We start from the raw sequence: 24,701 nt of genomic DNA on the forward strand, positions 1-24,701 counted from the left end.
TCCCACCCCAATGCAACAGGTCCATTAGCACCAGCTCACAGTGACAGTCAAGGAAAGCAGCTTTCCTTGCTAAAGCAGCACTCCAGCAAAGGACTATTTATATGTTCTGATTGAAAACAACCAGTAAAAACAAGAGTTAAAAGACGCTCTTTACAGAAATCAAGGTGAAGGTTTAAGCACTTTTTGATTGTTGAAGTTGCTCTTTGGGTATTGACATGCATCATTTCAGTCAGGTTTTAAAAAATCATAAATCTTGTTATGCTGCTTTGCTCTGTATTTTATGATGGTTATATATATGTACCATGAACACTGCATTCCACATCCTGCACAGAAAGGGGCACAACAAAAGGAAACTAAAGTCTGGCTTATCTGGTTACATGAGAAGATAAAAGAGGAGAACAGTAAGAATCAAGAATCACTTGCACTATGCATTGATGTGGGCTAAGATGTCAACTTAGGCAAGACTCTGTGGTTCAAAAGAACATCAAGACTTTTATGCTGGCTGGGTCAAATGCCCTCCACCTTTTTATTAAGTTACAGATCTACTTCTGAGTTTTGAAAGTGAAACTTTATTTTACATTACTTGGAAAAATTTTCTAGAGAAAATAGAAATGTTTGAAAAAGCTCCACTTCTGGACTGATATTTCCATTTCTATCAACCCATTTTCTACTGCAGAGGCTTCTAGGGTGACAATAGACTCTCCACAACCCACACAAAAATCCTCTGAATCCATGACCCTCAGAACTGTGGGACTGTCTCATCGGTGCTCTGAGCCAAGCCCTGCTGTTCCTGTTGGTCTTCCTCACTCCTCAGTAAAACCAAGTCCTTTTCCCTCCTGTTGAGTCCACTTGATCCAGTTTACTGCAACCAGCACAGTAGAGGCAGCCAGCCCAACCTTTACTTCTCACCCACAGCCCAGGAGGGGAACACAACCCCACGACTCTCACACACATGGAACTTCAGCAGAAGGCAAACACAGCAAGAGTTCCCTCGAGTGAACACATCATGTATGTGGCCTTCTTATAAAGGAAGAATTCCTTCATAAAGGAATATTTTATCAACTGGAGGACCTGAGACAGCTTTAGAAATAGAATTTCCTGATAGAAAGTCTGTGCTAGTGGCAAGCTTCATAATTCTCATGGCCCAAGAAATGCTTTCCAGTCCCATGTATAAGAAATCACACTGACAGTTTTCAAAGCCAGCTACAAAACCTGGGCACCCTGTCCACATTTCCCAGAATCACAGAACAGTGGCTGGGAAGGGACTTGCAGAAACCACCTTGAAAAACTCAGTACCCCAAACAGGGTCAACTGCAGCAAGGCTCTCAGTTGTGTTTTGAATATCTCCCCAAAGAGAATCTCCACAGCATCTCAGGGCAACAGGTCTCATGTTCAATCACCATTCCAGTAAAAAAGTGACTGTTTTATGTTCAGATAGAGTTTCCTGTACTTCCGTTTGTGCCCATTGACTCTGACCTTGTCCTTGTGCACCACTGAGCACAGTTTAGCTCCATCTTCCACACATCTTTCCATCAGATATCTGTAAAAAATTATGAGATTCCTTCCTGAGCCTTCACTTTTCCAGGCTAACCCATGCCAGCTATCTCAGCTTCTTCCCATATAAGAAGTTTTTTAGCCACTTGGACTTACAAAAGGACATTTGGGGGGAAAAAGGAAAAAAAAAAAAAAAAAAAAAGAACGTAGTTTGGAGACCGTTCATTTTGGGTAATGCGAGAGAAAAATTTTGTGCTTTTCATCACAAGAACAGCTGTACATATTTGCTGCCTCAATTCCTTCAGTGCTCCAATTAAAGATTGCATAGATCCTGGGCTGGAATGTGTGGAAATGGGAAATGCTAGGAATATAAAAGATTACCAATCCCCTTTAATTTATGCTTTCAAATGCTTAACACAGGGCTATAATTGCAATTTTAATCACATGTGTTCTGTATGTGCATTGAATACTGAGGTCTCCATGTGTCAACTAGCACCCAGTAAAGCTGCAGGGATTTTTTCCACTTTAATGTATTCATGTTCACATGTAAAAAGATCCACTTTAAAGGCTCTGAGAAAAAAAAAAAATTAAAAAAAGTGACAGCTTCAACTATAACTGTCAAAAAAAAAGTGGATATAAAATTCCAGCTTGTCTCTAATGGCAGGGTACTTTTTTGTTTTGCCTTCAAACATTTCAAAAACAACCTGCTCAAGGTGGGTGGCAAACTGCTATTTTATGCCCTGTGGATAAGTGTCACAAGTGATGCCACCAGATTAGTTAAGCAGGTCTGCTGGGAAGAGCTGAAAGTGAATGCAAATAACACAAGGTTTTTGAGAGTGTTTTTCTGGATTTTATATCTGGTTTATGTTGTTGCTTTTAGTAGGAACAAGACTTACTTTACACAGCAGTTTTTGTGTTTTGTGAAGTCTAATTTTGAAGTTTAAAGCCTTCAAATACCTGAGGTGTTCTGTGCTTCTTGTTTTGATTTCAAATATATTTTGTTTTATTGGAGTGTGGTGGCAATTTTGCTACCATTATTTAAATAAAATGGGAGAAGTCTCAGGGTAAAACACTGCCTTCTGGGACTAAAGGTTGCAGAGGCTGATCCTAAGCTGTTCCCAAACTGACACTTCCACACTTGCTGTGGAAACACTGAGCTGAATACATCCATAACCTTGAAAGTGTCTCAGTGAAGTTCAGGCTTAAAATACCAGCATCCAAAATGGATACCAGTATTGTCAGGAATTAAGATATGATTAGTTGGAGAAGGTCAATAGCATTTCACCATTAACCTCCCCCTTTCCTAAAATACACACAACAGCCTCACATATAAATAACATAAACCAGTCTTAAAGATAAGGATAGAGTCGAGATGTAAGATTCACTCCAGCCATGGCAACAAAATTTCGCAGAAGATAATGAAACTGGAAGATTGCAAATCCATTTGGGAGATCAGAATCTCATCCACTATTTTCTGGCAAGTTTAATCTTGCAGCCCAAAATGAATAAAGAATTAGGAATTAAATCAGCAGTATAAAAAACATTGAAAATAAATCACATATTGAAAAAATTTAATCATTAAAATGGAAAAAAATATTATTTTAAGACATCAATAATTTATCTAGCAATATTTTCCTGCAAGTATTAACCATGAATATTTAATATGTACATGTGAGCAGTTTATAAACAGAAACAAAAATGAAAATGTTTAAACAGTCCTGGATGTGCTGCTATAAAGAACCAAATTGAATCATATCATCAAGCCAATAGTAAATTCAACAGCTAGAAGCCTACTCTTTATGAAACTGCACTCCAGCTAGTAGAGCTTGTAAGCACATTTTTGTTCAAGTGCATAGTTTTATCTATGCAAAATATTTTGCAATTGTATTTTTTCAATTTAATTTCCTTTGGAAATATTTTGAGATGTCTCTTCCCCCCATACAAGAGTAAGAGAGAAATTAATAGCTCATATTTGCAATCCAAAATAAACTGCTTCAACAAAATTCTGTTTTACAAAAGCAAATCAGAGGCCTTTTTTCCATCCCAACAGGAAATGTCATTATCCATCTCCCTGGGCAGAGCCACCAGGCAGAAATAAAAATATAACTGGATCAGCTAACCTAACATTTAGTTTAAAATCATTTGGAAGTACCTACAAAAGGTGCTTTTCACGCAGGGCATCTTTAGAGGAGCTGATCTCCAGCTGTGGAATCAGAGATGATCCCACCATCTTCCTGCCTGCTCCTGGAAAATCTACACTGAATGAACTCAGAACCTGTGACTGGCTCTGTCCAGCCCATTTCATGCCACAACAGCAGCCACATCAGTTCTTCACTAAGATCTGCTTCCAGCATCTCTGTTACCTGAAGCTGCATTCCCTCTGCCCACCACTGCCTCCATGCTGGGCAAACTCAGCTCCTCTCCTGTTCCATGCAAGGCCTGATCATTCCTGGTGGTTCTTCACTGGTAGCTTGCCTGTCTTGACTTCAACTTGTGATTCTCATGTGTTCCTCCCTTCCTTTCCCTCAAGGGAATGGAAAATCTCTGCCAAGCCAGTTTAAATTATTATTTACAGATATTATTTAATTCCACTGCTGAATTTGATGGCAGTTTTATCATTAGACTATAAATAGGAACTTGAGCAAAATCTTTATCTGAGTTTTATAGTAAATCAATCTTTGTATTCCTTTAACCATAACCATAGATCTAAACAGACAAGTTTATTTATACAACTGCACTCCTAAAGTTTCTGTTCCTTTTAGCTTATGGTCAATCAATGTCAGTCCCTCCTTCCTCAGCAATGTGGCAATGCCAGGGGACTCTCTCCAGTCAGGATCTGAGGAGTTTCACCAACTTTACTGCTCTGACCATTGGCTCACATGTGCACACTTGACTGCCTGGATTTCCCAAAGTGCTGTCAGGAGACAATCCAGTGCTAAAAATCATTTGGCCCACAAAATCTCTCTCAGGAACCAGGAGCAGGAAGGAAGCAGTTTGAGAGGGTAGCTTCCCAAGAGATAAATTGAGAGTTATCTATGTCAGTACTCGCTACACCACTCTTCCTCAGTGGAGGATTATGCACTCCTCGAAACACAGCTGCAGACACCACAGATTAGGAAGGACAAAGGATGTCTCAGTGGTGCTGAGGGAGGACTGGCAGCTCAAGAAACAACTGTGTTGAAGTCAGGAGGATTATCTGCTGTCTTTGGGGAGAGGGAGGGTAAAGGGGAGATGTAGCTGTGGTATCCTGGCAGCTGAACTTCCCACCACCTCTACACCATGCTGGGGGATGTGATTGGAAGCTTGTGTCTCAAATGCTCAGACATTTCAGCTAGAAGAGAGATTCCTTTTATGTTGCTATTATATTGCTAGAAAGACTGAAGTAATTTCTCTGCTCCCCTGCCTTTTCTTCTAGAGTTTAATTTCATTTCTGATTTCAGGTAAGCAAGACTCATGCTCACAGGATGGGCACAAATGTGTCTGGGCCTGTCTTTTGGTGCATCTGTTCAAGTCTTCCATCTCCTCACTAAGTTTTGAGCACACTATTTAATTCCAACAAACAGCAGAGGCATCAGCTGTGAGGTGCAAATATTCAATTCATCAGGCTTCATGAACTCTTTTGCTCTCAAAATGATGACTTCTCTTTGGTTTGGGGTGAATGGTAGACAGGATTATTTTACCTGTATTGTTTCTACTGACCTTGTCATACCCATCAAGAAAAGATGGTGTCACCATTCTTGAGAGCAGACAGGGGAGAGAGAACAGAAGCTCTCTGTTCTTGTTTTATTGAAAGCTCAGATGCAGCAAAAATATCCAGAAGAACACAGTTATGTTTCCATTTGGAAAGTGGAATGACCAACTTATTACATGGGTTTAGATTGAGTTTCTTATAAAATCTGTATTCATTCTACTAACCAACTAAATATCCACAGCAGCACCTCTAGATTCTAGGACAGAATTTTAATCAAAGACTGTATTAGCTGGCCAACTTATTTTGGTACTCAAGGAATCCCAAGAGACAGTGACCAACAGTCCTTGTTTCACCAACAGAATATTTAACCTGGGAAAATATCTATCCTTGGAGCTGATCACATGTAGCCACAGACTATGAGGAGAGAAAAGATCACCTGTACCAAAGCACAGACATGTATGCATCCCTAATTCTGTACCAACCCTCAAAAACTGAATACAGAACACCTTTCAAAAAGACAGCCTGTCTTGATCCCAAACATTATTTCTGTTCAAACGATTAGTTTGTAAGGAAGTCCAGAGAGAAAGAAAGATTTAGAGAGCACAAAATAAATCACAGTTTTTGCAGAGCACTGAAGAGAGAAAGTGTCCAATTTTCACCTGGCTCTCACAGTGAATATGACAGACCTTGATGCTGCATTTCTCATTACTTTAAAATCACACAGGATTTTAATTCTGTCACACACAGAGGAAGTCCCAAGTTTTAACACAGAGTTCTACAAAGATTGTCAAATGTAAGCCAATAGGCTGCCTTGTTCTATTCACTTGTACTTTTGCATCAGACAACAAATACTGAAGAGGTGAAGAACAACCAGTGTGTAAATTCATTGGAAAAACAATTTTCCCACAACAACAGAATAGCAGAATGAAACTGGGCAGCAAAAGTCCAGTGGCAGCAGTAAATTAGATTTACTGAAGGCACACAGTAGCACAAACATAGGGACATAGTCCTGAGCACACTGGCTTTGGTTGTCCTGTTCACTGACAGGCTTCTGTAAGGTTTCCTGCATTGCCATAGTCAGTTGTTGTCATGCATTTATTTAACTCACATGTATTTATTTAACAGCACATCTGACAGCTCAAAGTCTTTTGCTGACATTCTGCAGCACAATCAAATCAAACTTCCTTCCTGGTTTACTGCAGACACAGTGTTTTGTTCTACATGAAAGAATGACCCTTACACAATGTATTGTAAATCTACAGCATATGAGTCTAAAAACATATTTCCTGTCTGATTTTTCCCTAGACATTATTATTGTTGTTATTAGTTTATGCCAGGGAACCTTTCTCCTACCTTAAAGTCTCTACAAAACAGCCTCTGTTGTCACTTCAGGAGAGTGCCCTCATGCAAAGGTACTGTGTGCCAGCACAGTGGCATCCCTCTCCTGAACAAAAAAAAAAGAAGACGACAATTAAAACAAGAGGAAGATTTCCCTCCCCTGGCATAGCTGCAGCCCCACAATGGAGTTTGCAGCACTTCTGAGGGTTGTGAACTCTTTCTCTCCTCAACAAACACAGAGAGAGGTTCTACAGCATAAACCAGCCTGCAAAGTTGGGATCTTGTTTGTAATGAAAAAAAGTTCCTCTACCTAGCTCTGAATAATGTTATTTCCTTATAATAAACTGGTATAGCTAAGTAAACCTTTATTTGATGTTACAAATACCTACTCTCTTTGTAAATTCCTCTTCCCTGTTTATTCTCATCAAAAATTTCCCTTGTTGCTCCCTCTCCTTCTCTCTGTTCCCAAGCCCTCTTTTACAGACTGTTCTGTTGTTTCACAAGACTCAGCCATCCTTCCCAAGACTCAATCCATTTTCACATTAGCTACCTAATTGGCAACAGACCCGACACTTTTCTTGATTACAAGTTAAAACACTTAGAAGAAAGCTCTAAACCTTTAAAAAAAGGAAAGGAAAAATGCAGTAAAGAAAACGTCCTCAATTAAATACTCTATAAATGGAATTCTCTGAGAAGCAAAAGAAAAGGGAAACCAAATTGTAAAAGACCACCCTGTTGTAGTGTTATTTAAATCCCTGGGGGTCTTATTTAAGAATCTGAGTGTTCTGAACTATAGTCTCAAGGTACTCCAAGCTTTTAAAGGCATTTATTCTATTGCCATGTAAATAGTTTCTCTCTTCAGATAACTTCAAAGCAGTACAATATTAGTCCTGTTGATAAAGATGCTGATGTTTAAACGTTTTCACAACTTATGATAAAACCTGTATCATACTAGATAGGTGTGGTTTCTTTGTTGATTTGTAACTCAAAAGTTAGCAGAGAAAAATACACGAGGAACCATGATTTTGTAAATTTGGTATTCATTTATAAAAGTAGCAGTACTTTGTATTGACGCAAAACCCAAATGAAGGCTGGCTCTTTCTGCAGCTGACAGACAGTAGTATTGCTGTAGGAATGGCACCTGGATGGGCCATCATTTTGATCACAGTATTACCAAACTTTCCAAAATTTTGTAGTGCACCATAATATAAGGCAAAACAAACTAAAGGAAAATAAAACTAAACATTTAAATTTGGAAGTTGAGTTTAGTCACCTTATGCCAGCATTCTTTGTGAAGGTATTTTTTGTGGAGATTTTGCTTCCCAAAGTATTTCAGGGTTTATTCCAATAGCAATAAACCTGATAGGGTTTGGTTTATATATTTTTTATTTTTGTTGATTGTGAGGTGCAGGGTAGGGTGTGAACGACAAAAGGCATCACCAGAAGGGAAAAAAATGAACTGATTCAACTAAAAAATCTTTTTTTGATGAGTTTTGCATCAGGTTTATTTAAGCTGTAAATGAGTGTGAATCCTGTCTATTGCATCATGTTCCTATCTGAGAATCCAGACCAAAGAGCTGCCACTTGTGACTATCCCAAGAGCTGGCACAAGGTCTGGGTTGTGTGACTCTGGGGCAGTTACATCCCTATACACACTGTAGGATTCTGTATGTTTGATCTAGTCTCAAATGAAGTTAATTGTTGAATTTAAATCTAATTTAAATCTGCCTCATGCATCTAAACACAGCGCTCATGTTAGCATCTTTGCAAACTTGGAGCCACTGACAGATGAGTTGAATGGCTAGCCAGTTTATTTCAATATTTTCCCTACAGTCAAAGGAGAGAAGTTGCCAGAGGCAACACCACAGACAAGGACAGAGCAATATTGGGTTTGCTGTACCTGTCAGCCTGACTTTTCCTGCAGTACACTTGCTCCCTTGTAACAATCACATGGACAAGGGTAGGTCTTTGCAGAACAGCTCTGAGCATCTGCACCTGCCCAGGAGCCCTTTGGTAGCAGCACTGCCACAGCAGGGCCTGGGGAGTGCCAGGGAAGGAGGGCAGGTAAAGAAGAAACACTTCAGACTCCAGAGCCTGCAGCAAAGAACTGCTCCCTGAACTGCACCCATGGAAGGTCAAAATGTCCCTTAAAAGAAAAGCAAAGAGAATCCACAGAGCCATGTGCTAACTGTAAGGCTTCTCCTTGAAGGGAATTTACTGCCTGGATGACTTACAACAGGGCAGATGTTTTGAAACATGACAAAAATAAAGATATATACTTTTTCCCCTCCCCAAATTGGAAGATACTACATATGCATAAAGATGAGAAACATGTTCTAATATTGAAGAGCAAATTATGGGAAAAAAGAAATCAAATTGCATAAGGAAATACATTGAAATGAGCAGAAAATAGCTCAGTTAACACCTCTCCTTCCTGGTCTTTTAACTGCCCCAATCCTCAAACATGTCCTCAGTATTGCAGGAAAAATAGTATCAGTTTAAACGATACTGAAAGTACCCTCTTAGCAAGGTTTTCTGAAGTAATGCAGAAATAAATATAATACAGAGGGACTTCGTTAGATTTCAGAAAAAAATTTCCTAATGGTAGGCTACAAATCAGTTTCTACATTAGCAAAGGTGTGATATTCTGACAGTTTCTCCATTACAATAGGTGGTATATTTTCATTAATTCTACCTAGAAATTATAGGGTGGGGTTTTTTTAACAATACAATGAAATTTATGAAAAACATACATTTGTCTGGTAGTGTTCTTTAGTGCACAGCTTTCTACTAATTTAAACCTGAATATTTTCCTGCATGTCTCAGGAAACATGAGTTGGATAGATATATAGATCTGGCCACAAAGCAGTTATTCAATCTGTTCTCTCTGGTTAACCAGTGACAGGACCTGAGCAAACAGCACAAAGCTGAGTCAGGAGAGATTTGGGCTGGATATCAGGAAGAGGTTTTTCACCCAGAAGGTGATTGGGCACTGGAACAGGCTCCCCAGGAATGTGGTCACAGCACCAAGCCCGACAGAGTCCAAGAAACATTTGGACAATGCTCTCAGGCACATGGTGTGACTCTTGGGGATGGCCTTGTGCAGGGCCAGGAGGTGGATTTTGGTGATTCTTGGGGTCCCTTCCAAATGAGCATATTCTATGACTCTGTCTCTCACAGCAGCAAAGTAGAAGTCAACAAAGGGGTAACAGAGAAGCCAGATGACTGCTCAAACATGCATTCTCTGTGCAGAATTATTCTCACTCTCAAGCTGAACATATATTCCCACAGAGAGTGAGGGATATAACCACAGAGGCACTGCAATTCTGTGCTGAGGAGCTGCCTGTTGAGTAGGGAGCAGATATTTCCGTGTTCAAGGGGACACGTTCCAGTTGTTCACACCTCTGGTGGAGGCAGCTTTGCCACAGCTCCAGCTTGCCAGGAACTTGGTTTGATGGAATACTTCCGGTTTTCTTTTGATAATTTGCCCCCTTGATAACAGAATGGGGCATGGAGGAGAGGAGAATGGCCTTGTTATTTATTATTTCTGTCATCATCTTGGAGACCCTTCAGGAAACAGCTCTTACCTCACTCAGAGTGCAAACAACAAAACAAAAAGGAACTTTCCCCAAAGGATCCAAATTCACAAACGATTTGTGCACATTTTCTGTATGCTGTACAATCTCTTTTTCTTTCCATCATTTTAATACTCACTTAATTTCTTCCATCAAGCAGAACCCTAAGAGGCAGGTGCTTAGACATGCTCACCACACCAGTATCCTGTGGGTGACTTCAAGCACTCCCAGCAGGTCTCAGGACCAGCATATCCAGCTGGTCCCAGAACACATCATGGCACAAAAGCTGGCAATATTGAGGAACAGCTATGAAAAAATCCTGAAAAAATACCCACTAGAAAAGTAGTATAAATGTAGCAAATTCCTTCAAAAAACATTTTATAAATCTTCAATTTATTTTTGAATCCTACCTATTTAAGTAAGAAAGCACCAAATAAGCATTTCAGCACTAATACAGAGATGTTTTCTTCTGGGTTCTGTTGCCCTTTTTTTCCTATATGTATAAAATAATAGATACATACAATCAGGAAGAGTCACCTCTCATAAATTCTGCTGAGTGTCAATAAGAACTCTGCCATTTGGATGCAATTCTAAATTTCCTCCATCTGAAAAATTAAACCAGTAACCTCAAGAGCCAGTCTGGTTTGGGGGCCCTGCCAGCCCAGCAGAAACCATCAATCCTGGGTCACTAGCCAGTCTTACAGTGGTCACTGGCCAGTTTTACAGTGGTCTGGTGATGCTTTTCCCCTGCTTCTATGGCACTGGAGATGTAGAATTGAAAAAATGGGAACAAAAAATAAGGGTGCAGGGAAACTGAACACTTTTTTTCAATGTGAGATGTTGGTTCACATAAGGTTTGAACTGGGGCATGAGGAACTGGGTATGATGTTATTTCATCCAAGCCATTAAATTTTATTTTATGTAGGGATGAAAAACATTTTAACCAAATTATCAATATGTTTTCCTTTTTATACCTGCTCAGATCATTAATCAGGAACTATAAAATGAAGATTTTCTAGTTCTGGCTGTAGTGAAAACTCAGTCATTAATACTTTTCCTTAACAAATTTAGACATGAGATATTATAGAGGATTTGAGGTTTGGTTAGGTTTGTTCAAATTGAAGTTAACTGAACAATTCTTACAATTTCTACTGATATTATTATTCCTGTGTTGGACACCACAGAAGACTTTCACTCATACATGAATTTTAAACACCGATTTATATCAACATTCCATTCAATTAAGTGGTACATTCACTGGTTTCTGCTTTTAAAAACCTCCATTTATAGTTCTGCAACAGAACTAAGGAGAATTCTGGGCTTTTGTTGTAATTATACCAGAAGGTTGATGTAAACCTAGAGATACAATCTGATTTGCCAAAAAATTCTTTAAGAGCTTTCCATATGGATATCAGGCAAATGGTTCTAATCCTTCCAGTGCTCGCAGTGTGTGTCAGACAGGACCCAAACAGGAGCTCAAGGAACGTGCCAATTTACTGGAGAAGGAAAGAGGATCCCTAATGACACAAGAGCCCGAGCCAGGCAGGACAAAAGAGAAAGAGTGACCTCTCCTGGCACCGTGGAAAACCTAAAACTGCTTCCTATCAGAAACAAGAGCGGCTGGAAGGAAGAATCCTTTGATTTGAACAAGTAAAATTCTTTTTTTTCAAATGTAAACATTGTTCATCTCGCAGGGAAATTCAAATCCTCACCTGGGTTTAGGAGTTCCATAACAATGAGCAGGAAATGAGATGACAGTTTGGTAAAGTTAATGAGGACAATTATTAATAAAAACTAGCTAACATGCCCTGAAAAAGCTTTCTGTTGGGCTTTGTGTGATCATTTGGCCTAATTATTTTTGATGTTTTGCCCATCAAATAACGAATGTGCAGCTTGTGAAATGTCAGATATAATTAGAACAAATAAAGCTGTAGCATGAACATCCAAAAAGCCTCCAAAATCTATTAACAAAAATTCTCCTTAGGAGCCATTTGCACAGCACCAGCAGCAGCATTTCACAGGTAGGAGAATTGGCACAGAGCTAACAGACAAACTTTGAAGTCAAACAAAAGTTCTTAAGAGATTACTGACAAGTGGTAGTTCTCTGTGCTTTGTTAATGGTATCCATTTATGGATCTCAGGTAAGTGCCTTAATTTCACTGGGATTCAGTGATAAAACAAGGCCATATGAATAGGATTTTTAAATTTCTCTTATCATCCCCCATAGAGTAACATATGTGGCATCCCTGCTAAGTTAAATAATGATTTTCTGAGTCACTGTTGGAATCAGTTAAAGGTATAGAATCCATGTGTGCAAAACAGGACACTGAACTCACTGCCTCCATCAGCCTTGCTCTGTGTTTTCTGCATTGCTGTGGGGTGCCTGATCCAAGGCTCACTTGTTGTTTAGAGGATTCCCCTTCTTTCCTCTCTTCAGAAATGTTCAAGACAACAGCCCTTTCCAGTGAGGCAGAAATTGTTTGCTCATTTGCCTCACCACCTGAACAGCATTGTTTTTAATTAACTGATTACCCCACTTGTGTTCCTGGCATGCCAACAGTATTCCTTTGGAAGAGCACAAAAAGGCCAGATTAAAGAAATAAGCATTGCTGTCATGTAACTCTGTTTTTAACCTGCAATGGGAACAACTGGGAATTTAGATCAAACCAAATATCCAAGATGCTTTTGATCTAGTCAAACTCAAGTAAGGAAATATGTCAAAAACACTATGATGTCAAAAATCCTGGAGCTATTTAAGAAAATAAAATACCTGAGGTCCAACCACAGAATTCTCCATTGAATACCAGGCTCTGAGATCTAAACATGATCATAACAGTGAGATCTTAACAATGGAAGAAGCTATGCAGCTTGGATTTGAATACTTTCCATCACAAATCCCAGTGCTTACAGATAGATTTTTAATTCTTCCTTCTGCCAATAGCAGGCAAAGACACATGCACATATATTATCATGGTAAAGTAACTTTTGAAGAAGCCATGGCTACAGTTCAACCTCCACAGCTCCAATGAGCCTCTTAGCCAGCCTGTTTTGTTCTACAGGATATATCTTTCATACTTATTTCACTGAGTTTTGAATATTTCTGCAATGATCCCTCAGTATTCAGGGGGAAATTCTCTTACCCTGTCCAGCCTGGTCAGGAGGTTCAGAACTCCTTTTCTAGTACCTCCTGTAGGTGAGCACCCTGCAGCACCCACCTTGCACTGATGTGCAGAATTTCTGAGGTACAGAAAATCAGCTCCTGCCTGGAGTCCAACCAATGACATCACAAAGCCATTCAGGACAATATCTTTGGACTCTTCAAGAACACCACTTAAAAACCTCCAAAAACTGCTATTCTGGCTAGACAGGAAGTCAAAGAATATTGCCAAAATAAGTAAGAAATCAGACTGATTGAAACACTAATGGATGCACTCAGATTTGCCATTATGGATAGGAATCTTGCAGTCAGAATTATATCTGGGACCGGTGACCCTGATTCTCAACAGAAATGGGGAAGAGGGGCCAAGAGAAAACAAGGAAAAGGGATATGAAGATGGAACTTGTCCATTAGAGAAAAAATACTTAACACTTGCCACTGGAAAAATATTGTGAAACAAAACGCCAGAAATCTTTACAACATTATCCTGTCACATCATAAAACACAGAGTAAATCACAAAGACTCTGAAGCCTTCTGTCTGCAACTGTAGTCTGAACCAGCTACAATATTTTATCATATTCTCCAGTGTTGCTAGAAATCAAAAACTGATATAGTGTCCAACCTAAACAAGATGCAGCAATCTGCCTTCATTCAAAAATTATTTTGAAAATTATAGAGACCAGCCATAGATGACAAGAGGTATAGATTGATATTGCTGCCATCAGCAAGAAATACAGATAAACCACAAGAAAGAAAATAAATTCTATTAAAAGCAATCAATCAAATGCAAAATCAAATAAAGCAAGCATATTACTCTCATGCTGCCTAATACAGCCTGTCAAGCACAGAAAGTTCTAATGCAGGGGTCTGTGCTGAAGCCAGCTGTGATTCCTGTGACTCTCAGATCCAGGAGGGATGGGGGAAGATCATCCCTATCATTTGCAGTTGCCAGAACAAACATTAAGCCAAGAGAAATGAGGAATGTCCAATAACCAGGGCTTATCCAATTTTCCTATTTCTGGAATTTGCAGATAGTAATCTGGTGACATTCTGTTCAGCTTCTCTGTAACTAAAGGGAGCTTTTTAAAGCAGCAGTGACTGTTTGGCACTGGTTTGCACTGCCAATTCAGTCTTCTGCATCTCTTTAGTTACACAAAATCAAAAAATCAATATAAAATAAGGTCATGTTCCTATGCTATTCTTGCCATTCTATACTGAGTATTTGGAAATAAGCATTCAGGGGTTAAAGTCAACTGCTATTTAGCAATTGTGTGACTTCATAGGAGAAAGATTTCTCTTTAGCTCAAAATAAATGCTTCTCCCAAAAAACAATGCTAGTCAATGTTCCCATGAAAAAGTTGCTGTAGGGAATGATCTGAAAGAGCCAATCCACCTTACAGAATATCCTACATTTTAAGTCCATGTCAGAGAGAAGCAGCTGCTTTCCCAAAATAGTTAAAATCATGCTCTGGCACTGCTGCCTCTTCCAAATGTTGCTGTGATTTTTTTCTGCTTCTGATATGAGCGATGGCATAATTTTCAGTGAAGCTGTTGTAGTAAATTTCAGCCCTCCCTTGTTTGTTTTTAAAATGTGCAATCTTTAAAACACACACATGCTTTCCAATCAGATCTTTCAAATAATGCTATTTTGTTTCTTTGTGGGATTTTTTAATCCCAGCAAGGAAGAAAATAGGCAACAGATTTTTAGTGCATTTTATCAAAGTGAAAATGAAAGAGCTAGAGAATTATCCATGCTATATCATAATTCTTTTCTGAGATAATTACAAAAAAATATCCAGGCATCCAGGTAATTTCATGTTCCCTAAATGCATACAGATGGTTGTCTTTGAGCTACTGCACTTTGAATTTCAAGGCAAACAGCCTCTGTTTGCCCCCAACTGCTGCTCTGCTCACAGAATACATTAGATATCAAATTTAAGATGCCTCTTTCTTTAATAAAATTACAGACAGTCCAATCCAGCAAAATTCTGCATTTAATGTCCTAAATTTTACATAAATTGATCAGGTGTAAGTGAAGTGATTCCCATAGCAAAAACTGTCTCCCTGGCAATTTGAAAAAATGTACAGCAATGAAGAACATTTAATTTAGCAGCCAAGAAAAGACAATTTTATCACCAGCCATATCAGCCCCTGCAGCAATTGAGAGCAAAAAAAGGTAGACTCTATCACATCTTTAGGCTGGATTACAAATGAGTAACACAACCTAGAACCTGACTAACACATTCCTAAAACAATATCCCTTCAGGGTTTGGAGGGCACCCCTCATCCACTGCAGAAGGAAAAGAAATGACCATTACTTGAATGAACACCACGAGAAATGTGGAGTGCAGAGCTTGGCTGACGTGGCAGCACAGTCCTAACAGGTGTGAAAATGACACAGCCTGGGGGGAATGTTCAGGGTTATGATCCTGATGCTGGAGGGACATTTACAGAAATGGGTTAAATTTAGAAGTCAGTAGTCCTTAGACATAAGGGATCACCCAATTCAGTAAAAAACTTTCCTCCACCGCAGTCCTTCACAGCATTTTGCTGAGAATGCAAAGTGGTTCTGCAGACCCCAGCCAGCATGAGGACTTCTGGCCACCCCAGCTGCTGGGAGAAGCAGCAGGACAATGATGAAGTTTCACCAGTCAGGATAACTGGGTCTTCTCCCTGACTGACTTCCTCCCTGGATCTTCCACAAAATCAGAAGGGAGCTACCAAGATTCAGAATACACTTACTCTCAAAACATTAATCTATTCCATTCGTGCAACACCCCGTGTATGGACACATTTTCTGTGAGCAAAAAGTTCCAATACAGCTTTTCTTTGTTTGCTGTAGCAGCAGGATATCATGGACCAGGCAGAGAAACTCCAGCCTGTGTGGAATTGTCTGGATTGCGAGACCATGCTCTCAATTCAGATGGAAAAACCCATTTCCACTGTGTGCTGCATTCTGGTGCCTCCCCACAGTGCTAACTTGCTCCAGGCCCCTGGAAAGGGCAGATCTCATCCTGCTCCACTCCACACTTTACCTTCTCATCCCTAAGGCATCAATGTGAATGTTTGGTGGGTGGTAAGTGGATAAATTCATTAGTGGTTACAAAATATGTTGTGATCCTCAGCTGGAAAGATCTGTGTGACTGCAAAATAATGTATTCTTTACTTTGGCAATAGTACTCCTATTTTGAATCTGGCAGTGAATAATTGGAAATTGCTTGGCCAAAGATAGACAGCCAAAAATAATAGTCACAAATGCCAAAAGAAAACCAAAGCAAAAGAACTCATTATTAAATCACAGAAACTATTTTCATAAAATGAATAAAATATTTAAATAAAACATATAAGGGAAAAGGCACACATTTGAAGGCATCCATGATAAGAGTTTTGGTCATAATGAAATAGATGTGAGGAATTACAAGTATTCTACTGTATTTGTTGACCTGCTTCTTTATATTTCTCTGTTCATGTTGTGCTGTGCACATGCCCCCAAACAAGGTCAGGCAACTGCATATAATGGAGGATGCCCCTCACTTCCCCAGCCCAAGTTCTCAGCTTGGTTTAGACAGATGAAACTTCACTTTAACTGTCAAGAATTTGTGTCTAAATCATTCATTTGTCATCTAATTTAACTTTTATGAGGAATCACTTTAAAAATTGAAATAATTCACTTGTAACTTGAATTTTTATGAAAGATTAATGTGGTTAAGAAAAAAAAAGTTCAAAAGATAGACTGACTCAGAACTATCTGCTTAAGATTATATAGAAATCCAATCAGTTACATTCTCTGCTCAGACTGAATCTGCACCACGTTTCCCAATAACTTCCTAAGAAGGTTTTATTTAATCAAGAACGAGTTCCACGGAGCCCCAAAGGTCACAGTTGAGAAGGATTATTTGACCTAGACTTTGTATAAAGCAGATGGCTCTGCTTTATGGCAATTAGTAAGCAGGAACTGTGGTATCTGGTTATATCTTCTGATTCTCTGTTTATATGAAGTTATGTGAAACTGGAACCTCTTTGAAAGTCAAGCTGTGTGGAAACCATTTAAGACTATTTCATTTCTAATTATAGGCTTGATAAAGCCATTTTCATGCAAGAGTAGGATCAATGCAGAGACTGTCAAACTGGTGACCATCCATCCATTGGTAAGTGCTCTGACTCCTTCAAAGGCTATCACAAAGATAACCTTGACATGAGGAATGGGAATCTCACTTTAAAGAAAATGTAAACACTATCTACAACATTTACTTCAATCTTTCCATGCAGCTTCAGAGTGGCAACAAACTTGCACATTTATTAGCAAAAACAGAGTTTGAAAATACTAATTTTTTACTCTCCATTTCCCATTCACCCACAAACACATCCATTTCCCACTGCCTAAAACAGGAAAGTAAATTGAGCTCTTGCTGGGTTCCCACATGAGGTGCAAGATGGGCTGGTTTGCCAGGGCAGTGGCAAAGAGAAATGGGCAGTTTCTTCCCCTGACCTCTGGGTAAGTGTGGTCAGCCCTGCCACGAGTGTCATAAGCTGCCTCCACCCCAAAGGAGTGCTGGAATGTCACTGGGCCTGAACTGATGCTGCCTGGACTTTGTGTGGGTTTTGTTAGTCCAGGCCCAGCACAATGCTACTCTCACAATCCTGTGCTAATGGAGCTGCCAGAGGATTTCAGCTGCAGGGCTCTGAACTCAGGGGGAAGAGGTGCACAAGTGCACTTTGGCTGATGATGCAAGAACATCCTGGACTAAACTGCCAGCACTCTGAGCAAGGACTGCCACTCCTCATCCTGCTACACTGATGAATTTCAGGAACCACTGAGACAGCAATATCCCTCCTCTGCAGTGAGAAGCCTTGCTTGCAATACGAAAAAAGAGTATGTTTTCAGACTGCAAATCTTCGTTTTCCTCTCCAGAAGAAAACAAAACCCAAAAAACGTTAACTGCAATTTAGTGAGTTATGTATGAAGTAAGTGGGAGGCCTTACAAAGGAAAATTGCCTTTACTCACACGTATAAGGCACAGCCAGAATGAAGAGGTCTTCCAGCATTTCTGTCCACATAAACATTCTTTAATTCTGATGGTAAAACTCAGACTTTAATACACCTGAGTGTTGTCAGGTGTTGTCTCTGAGTTTCAGTTGCCAGTGTGATAGTCTGATAGGAAAATAAAGTCCATTTCTGCTGGCATAAGCCTCTCTGCATGTAAAGAAAAATAAAAAATCCAGAGTCCCTGACACAGTTTCAAAATTACTTAATTCTGAATTACTGAATCAATTTAATAGCTTTAAACTATTTCCCTTAAACACATTAAAAGACATATTGTATTATTTTACAAAGACCAATTCATCTAAATGCTAAAGATTTTCACCCAATTAAAACAAAATGTTCCTTAGCTTTAACTTTCCTATGCAGACTATGCAAAGCTAATATGAAAGAACAAGTGACAGATTGCTCATAGTTCCTATTTTTTCCAAGCTATTTCCTTCATCTTCTCCTGAGCCAAATTTTTATTGGCTAAAATTAATGGACCCCAAAATGAACCCATCCTATTTAGCAACACATACTTCATGGCAATTTCAAAAACAAGTAAGATACTACTAACTTCCCAGCAGAGTTTATGCAAAAATGAGGATTTTCACCTTTTGTTTCAGTTTGACATTCATGCTCAATATAAATTTTCTTTTACCTTAGTTGTTTTATTATCAATAGGAACTAGGTATTAAAACCTCTGCATGTACAGAATTCCTTCTCTGAATTTCTGAACTGACACTAAATAAGATGTGACATCAAACCTTACACAGTTTCTCTTTTCGTGTTGAATGCAGTCAGAAAAATGCACTCAAAGTAGAAGAAGCTTTGAGGGAAACGTCAGCCAAAAGACTCTCTTATATTGAGACTTCAGACACCTCTTATCATGCCTAAAATGTGGATGCTAGGAGGGTCAGGAAGCAAGAAGTCATTATTCAAACAATTCTATGCCCATTACTCATCACTCCCAGTGATGCCTCCATAAGTACTTTTTTTGACACTAGAGATGGCCCTAAACACTTTGATGTACACTAAGGAATTCATCTATCAAAATACATGGCAGCTGAATCAACATCATCCTGTTATTTATGATAAAAAAGCTAAAACCACCTCTTGTATATAAATTTTAAAAAAGGAAGGGAGGCCACAAAACAGAAAAAGGAAACCATAGCAATGAAAATTAACTCTCTTCCCAAGGCTTAAATCAGCTTTGAAAACTGTCATTTGTCCAATTAACAGAGTTCAGGTTTTTTAATTCATTTTCATTCACTCCTGGGCTCTGGAAAGGATCATCAAGACAAGAATCAAAATACCTTGAAAATATTGCATATACTTCTTGATTGGGAACAGGACCTAAAAGAAAAATCTCAGATTTCTCTACCTAGTTCTGTAATATCAGAGCAGGATTTCTCCTTGGGGTAAGAATTCAACTGGATACAAGAAGACCAAGATCCAGACATGTATCCATGACTGGGTATATGTCAACCAAGATTTTCCAAGTCTTTTGGTACTTCTCCTAGCCAAAGCTAATTGTTCTGAATTTCCCAGAGTATTCATGCAATATAATGGTAATACTTCATGTTTTGCTAAAACAACTACAATCAGGGTTTAACAGACAATTCGTGGTAACTGAAGAGAAAACAGGGATAACAAATTAATTGGAAATTAAATAAAATATTAATTGAAAACTATTCCAACGTTGTAGATTGATTTTATGCCTTATTAATAATTAACAGCAAAGGTGCTAGTCAGCTTCAGTGTAAGGAGGAGTGAATGAAAACTGATTCAGTGAAAATGCCTCAAAATCACCTATATTTCTTCCCATAAGAATTTTCTTTTACTGTCTCTTATCATAACACTGACTCAGCCCAAATTTCTTTAGACTTACTAATATCTGACAGAACATAGCCTGAGGTGATACAAGAGCAGACTGAGAAGAACTCTCTGCAGCTCTATCCACACAAGAACATTTCCAAAAGGCAAACAGTATTTCCCTTGTTTCAACGAACCTATTCAATTTGGGGAAATGGAGTGAGCGCTGAGGGAATGAGACACAGGCAGTTACCACTCCCACCTGTGTTCTGCATGGCTCTAGGAATGAGACTTGTCCTGCCAGGCACCTCTGCAAAATGAATGCTTCCCCACCCTGCCGAGATACAACAGGAGAAAGGAATTTCTCATGGGCCCTTGGGCAATTTAACGAGTAGCTGTGCACCTGACATTCACTCTCTGCTTATCACCTGCCCAAGGTTAAAGCAGCCTCTCACTAGCAGGGGGAAAGCAGGGCTCTCGCAGGAGCGGCAGGGAATTTGGGAATTCCCAGTGAGCTCACCAGGGACAGAGCACAGAAATGCACGGTGCCATTAGCACAGCTGCTTCCTCAGCAGCGCTGCCGCTCTGCCTCGGGCTGGTTTCAAGTGCAATACCTTTCACAGATGGAGAGTGGGAAAACTGCAAGGACATCATTGATCTGACAACGCTCCTGTTACTTGCTTCAGTTTCTTTGCACTCCATCAGCAGAATCTGTCCCAGTTCTCCTTCCTGGCTTTACCCTCTGCCTTTCCAAGTGCAGGCTCCTCGTTCCCTGCCTGCAGCAGTCCTGGGGATGACAGGGACACGGGCTCACAAACACTGATTGATGATACACGTCCTAAGGAAGCAGGAGCTAGTAATAAACATGGCCTTAAGACATGATTTATGTGTGTTTGGCAATTCAGACACATACTCACGCTGCAGACTAGCTAGAGACAGGGGCAGGGAGAGTGGATGCTGGTTATCTATCAGAAAAGCTCTGGCTCAAAGCCAACAACTGGTTGGTTAGCTCAAGTCAGAGGGAGCAGAATGTGGAGCAAATGCAGCATCAGAACTCAATGCAGAGATATATTTAATTTTATTTTGTGCTTGGTGAAATTAAAATATAAAATGTTTTCAATTAACTTGGGGAAAAAATAAATAAAAGCAGAAGTCATTCAGAATTTAAACAGTACCACTTCTGAGAAATGTTTAGGAAATTAACTTAGAAAACACAGGGCATAACTTAGAAAACATTAACAGGACTCTGAACTCACCAACAAGATGGAAGAGGCCAAAGTCATTGTCTTTCTGCCATAAAGGGAGGATGAACCTGAACTTGGACTCAGGCAGACAGAGGTAAATTTTGCAAAGACTCAAGTAATGAAGTAGGGCACTATACATCACTCCTTGATTGAGGTATGGCATCTTATAGGCCCCTGTGAAACACAGCCCCCAAACCAAGAGTTCTATTCTTGGTTTCCTCATTGGTTTTCTAGGTAAAATCATTTCAGAACATGATTAAGAGTTCCAGCTACTTTCAATGTTAGGGGTTTTTATGAGTAAACAAGCAGTGCCAGAAAATATGTCAATTTTTAATAAGAGATTTGCCACCAATGAAATCTGTTCCAGTGCTGAAAAATCTTTTATATTTATTCATTCTCATTATGAATGCACTCATTTACTCAATTTTCCTTGGCCCTTGCAGCAAAGAAGTTTTCCCAGCAACAACAGAATTATAATGATTAATCAGTGCTCAACAACACTTCCAAATATCTTATTAGCTTGTTATTTAGCTTGTTATTTGTAAAAATAAGAATTATGCCCCAGATGTGGTTCTTGAAACACTACCACAATCCTGCCCAAAAGGAGATTTGCACTGTGTGGTGTGTGCAACCAAAAGAGCCTGAACCTCAGAAATGGCAAACTCAAAAACTGTTCACAACTGAGCTACTGATTCTGAGGGAGAACTGTTTGGTGAATAATGACTAAACCAGGCAAAACTGGAGGTGATTCATGGAGCAGGAAGTTGTGTCAAAGACGTTGCTGAATTATGCATGCAATGAATGTCATCTTTATTGCAGTAATCTTTGCAAATCATGAGACTGGAGAATACCTGAGCCTTTAATTTTCTCTTATAGAATGAAGAGAAAATGGTACAAGCCTGAATTTCAACATCACAAATGATAACTACAAAAAGACTAAAATGAACAGGATTTGGGGGTTTGGGTTTTTTGTTGTTTTCCTTTTTGTTTGTATGTGGGTTTTTTGCAGGGCTTTTGTGTCAAGTTTTTTTTTGGTGTTGGTTGGGGGTCTTTTTGTTTTGTTTTTTTTTACTGGCAATATGAGACTATAGATGCTGGAAAATGACACTGTCCAATCCCACATTTTAACACGTACAAAAACACGTTTAGGGACATGAGGAAGCAGGCATGAAACTGTTTCTAACAACACTATCTATTCTTGCCCATTTATAACATGTTCTTTGCTCTTTTCCTCAAGGCCAGGGTTTGAAGTCACTACTTGTATATCTAAACCAACAGGAATTAAAATAAAAAGGGGAGAGAGAGATCCACTAGGGGAATGAAGTCACTTTAGCCTCTGCCCAGATACAGCTCCTCTTTTTCAGCAGCAGCAAGTGAACTTGAATGGTAGTTTTATCTATACCTCTTCGGATATAATAAGAAATTTTCATAGCCCCCAAGAACCCAAAAGACAATAACCATAACAAGACACCATCTAGAAAAAACCTCAGAAATTTCAGCCAAAAATATTTCTGCTCATCATTCTTTTTACTTGTAAAATGTGACCAAATCATTGGAAAGGTTTGTGCAAATGTATATTCAGTGTCCAAATGGACAAGGCTCTATCCATCCCAACAGCAGCAAAATGTCCAATTGACACCTCCCCCATAAGAAGGAGTCTGATGTTTTTACATGGAAATACAAAATAGGCTACATGTTCGAATTTTTTTTCTTTAATCCCAGTTTACTGTGTGGTCCAATATGAAATCGTTATTCCTGTGAAACAACTGTTTTCTGATCTCTCTCCAGGAAGAAACCCAGAGAAACATTTTCATGGCTAGAAGGAATTACCAAAAGATTTCATCATGTCTTACTTTAGGCACATATGGAAGACAAAGGATCAATTAAATCCAGCCTTTCATTCATCTAAATTTTATTGTGCCCAGCAGAAATGGTATTTTTCCTATCTGAAAGTGTCACACAAACTGTTTAGCTTTGGCTTAATTGAGAAAAAATTTTCTAACTACATTTTGATAGAACACATATGCCTAAACATCTTTGTTTGCTTTTAATTTTTCAGTGTAAGAGTTTTTAGCATTTCTCTGCTCTCAGCTGTGTATGATCCAGCCAAAGCCAGACAGTCACATCTCCTGATGTGGCTGTATATCCAAGGCAGTGGCTCCTTATTTAGTTACAGTCTGAGTGCTATCCCAGACAAGGTATATTTACATCAATATTTTACTTCCATTTCCTCTTCACAAAAATTTTTATCTGTGTAATCCCTTTGCTTTGGGTGGAGTTACTCTTGGGTTTTTATTGCGACACAGTCAGAGGAGAATGAGGCTTAACGCCTTTATGATTAGCTGGGATACTGTACTAAACCCACCTGGGAACAGTTTCAATGAAAGTGCAGCAAATGCATGACTTATCATGTTGGGAGAAGCAGTGTATTTTGAAGGAAGCAGTGTAATGGTATCTCATGAGAGCAGTTCTCATTAGTTGCAAGGTTTGTGTGGCTTGGATTTATTAAAGTTCTGAATCTATTGCCAGTTGTTGCCATATGTAGTCTATAATTTTTGAAACACAAGACTGTACATTTCCCAAAGACATTCACTCTAATCATTTGCAAATTTAACAACTTTAGCACAAAGAGATGCTTCCTAATCAGGACCAGCAATCTGGCCACTGGCAAAACCAGTACAAAGACCAGAAATTATAAAAGCATAAGTACATCTATCTATAAAAGCAGTAATACTGATCAGGTAGACTTAGCAAGATTTTTCAACTGTTCCACACCCCTCTGTTCCAGATTTTTGGATGCAGTCTGAGCGTTCTGCTTGGACAGAGGAAGCACTTCCTAACACAGCAACTGTCCCCAGAAATGAGAGGAACAGCTCTGAGGAGCTCTCAGGGAGGGCACTAATAGCTGCCCACATCTCAGCAACCCCACCCTGAGACATTCCAACACAAGGGCAGCAAATATACACCTGCTGTGATGCCATTCAGAAACACTTCATGAAGCAGAAAATTACTGCAGGGGCAATGGGGTAATAGTTCACCAAGAGCACACTCCCAGGTAGCATTAATGCTGGGAAATTCCTCATTCCAGCAGGGATACCCACAGCGCTGACAGGCTGCTGCATGAAGCCCACACAGCCTCAGGCGCAGTTCCAGGAATAAGCTGAGTGAAATTGCACACAGAGAAGGCTACACCCTTCTGCTTTAGCCACATTCACTGGTTTGGAAAGACCAGGACACACTCTATCAGCTGGAAGGGATCATTTGTCCAGTTGCCTGGCCAGTTCAGGGTTGACCAAGACAGAGCTTTTTAGTGAGAGCATTGTACAAATACCTCCTAAACTGACAGGTTTGGAGCACTCACCC

The 24,701-nt window shown here is 39.4% G+C and overlaps 1 long non-coding RNA gene across 1 annotated transcript in view; it reads right to left on the bottom strand.

Annotated features, from left to right (window-relative positions):
* The window catches only part of LOC135278999 (uncharacterized), a 238,335-nt gene that overhangs the window by 109,989 nt on the left and 103,645 nt on the right, over window positions 1-24,701 (bottom strand). The window contains exon 9 of the long non-coding RNA XR_010346368.1: window positions 6,539-6,629. This is a non-coding gene — a long non-coding RNA (uncharacterized LOC135278999). The remainder of the gene's footprint in view (window positions 1-6,538; window positions 6,630-24,701) is intronic.

The sequence above is a fragment of the Passer domesticus genome, chromosome 11 (genome assembly GCF_036417665.1).
Source record: "Passer domesticus isolate bPasDom1 chromosome 11, bPasDom1.hap1, whole genome shotgun sequence".
NCBI classification, from domain to species: Eukaryota; Metazoa; Chordata; class Aves; order Passeriformes; family Passeridae; genus Passer; species Passer domesticus.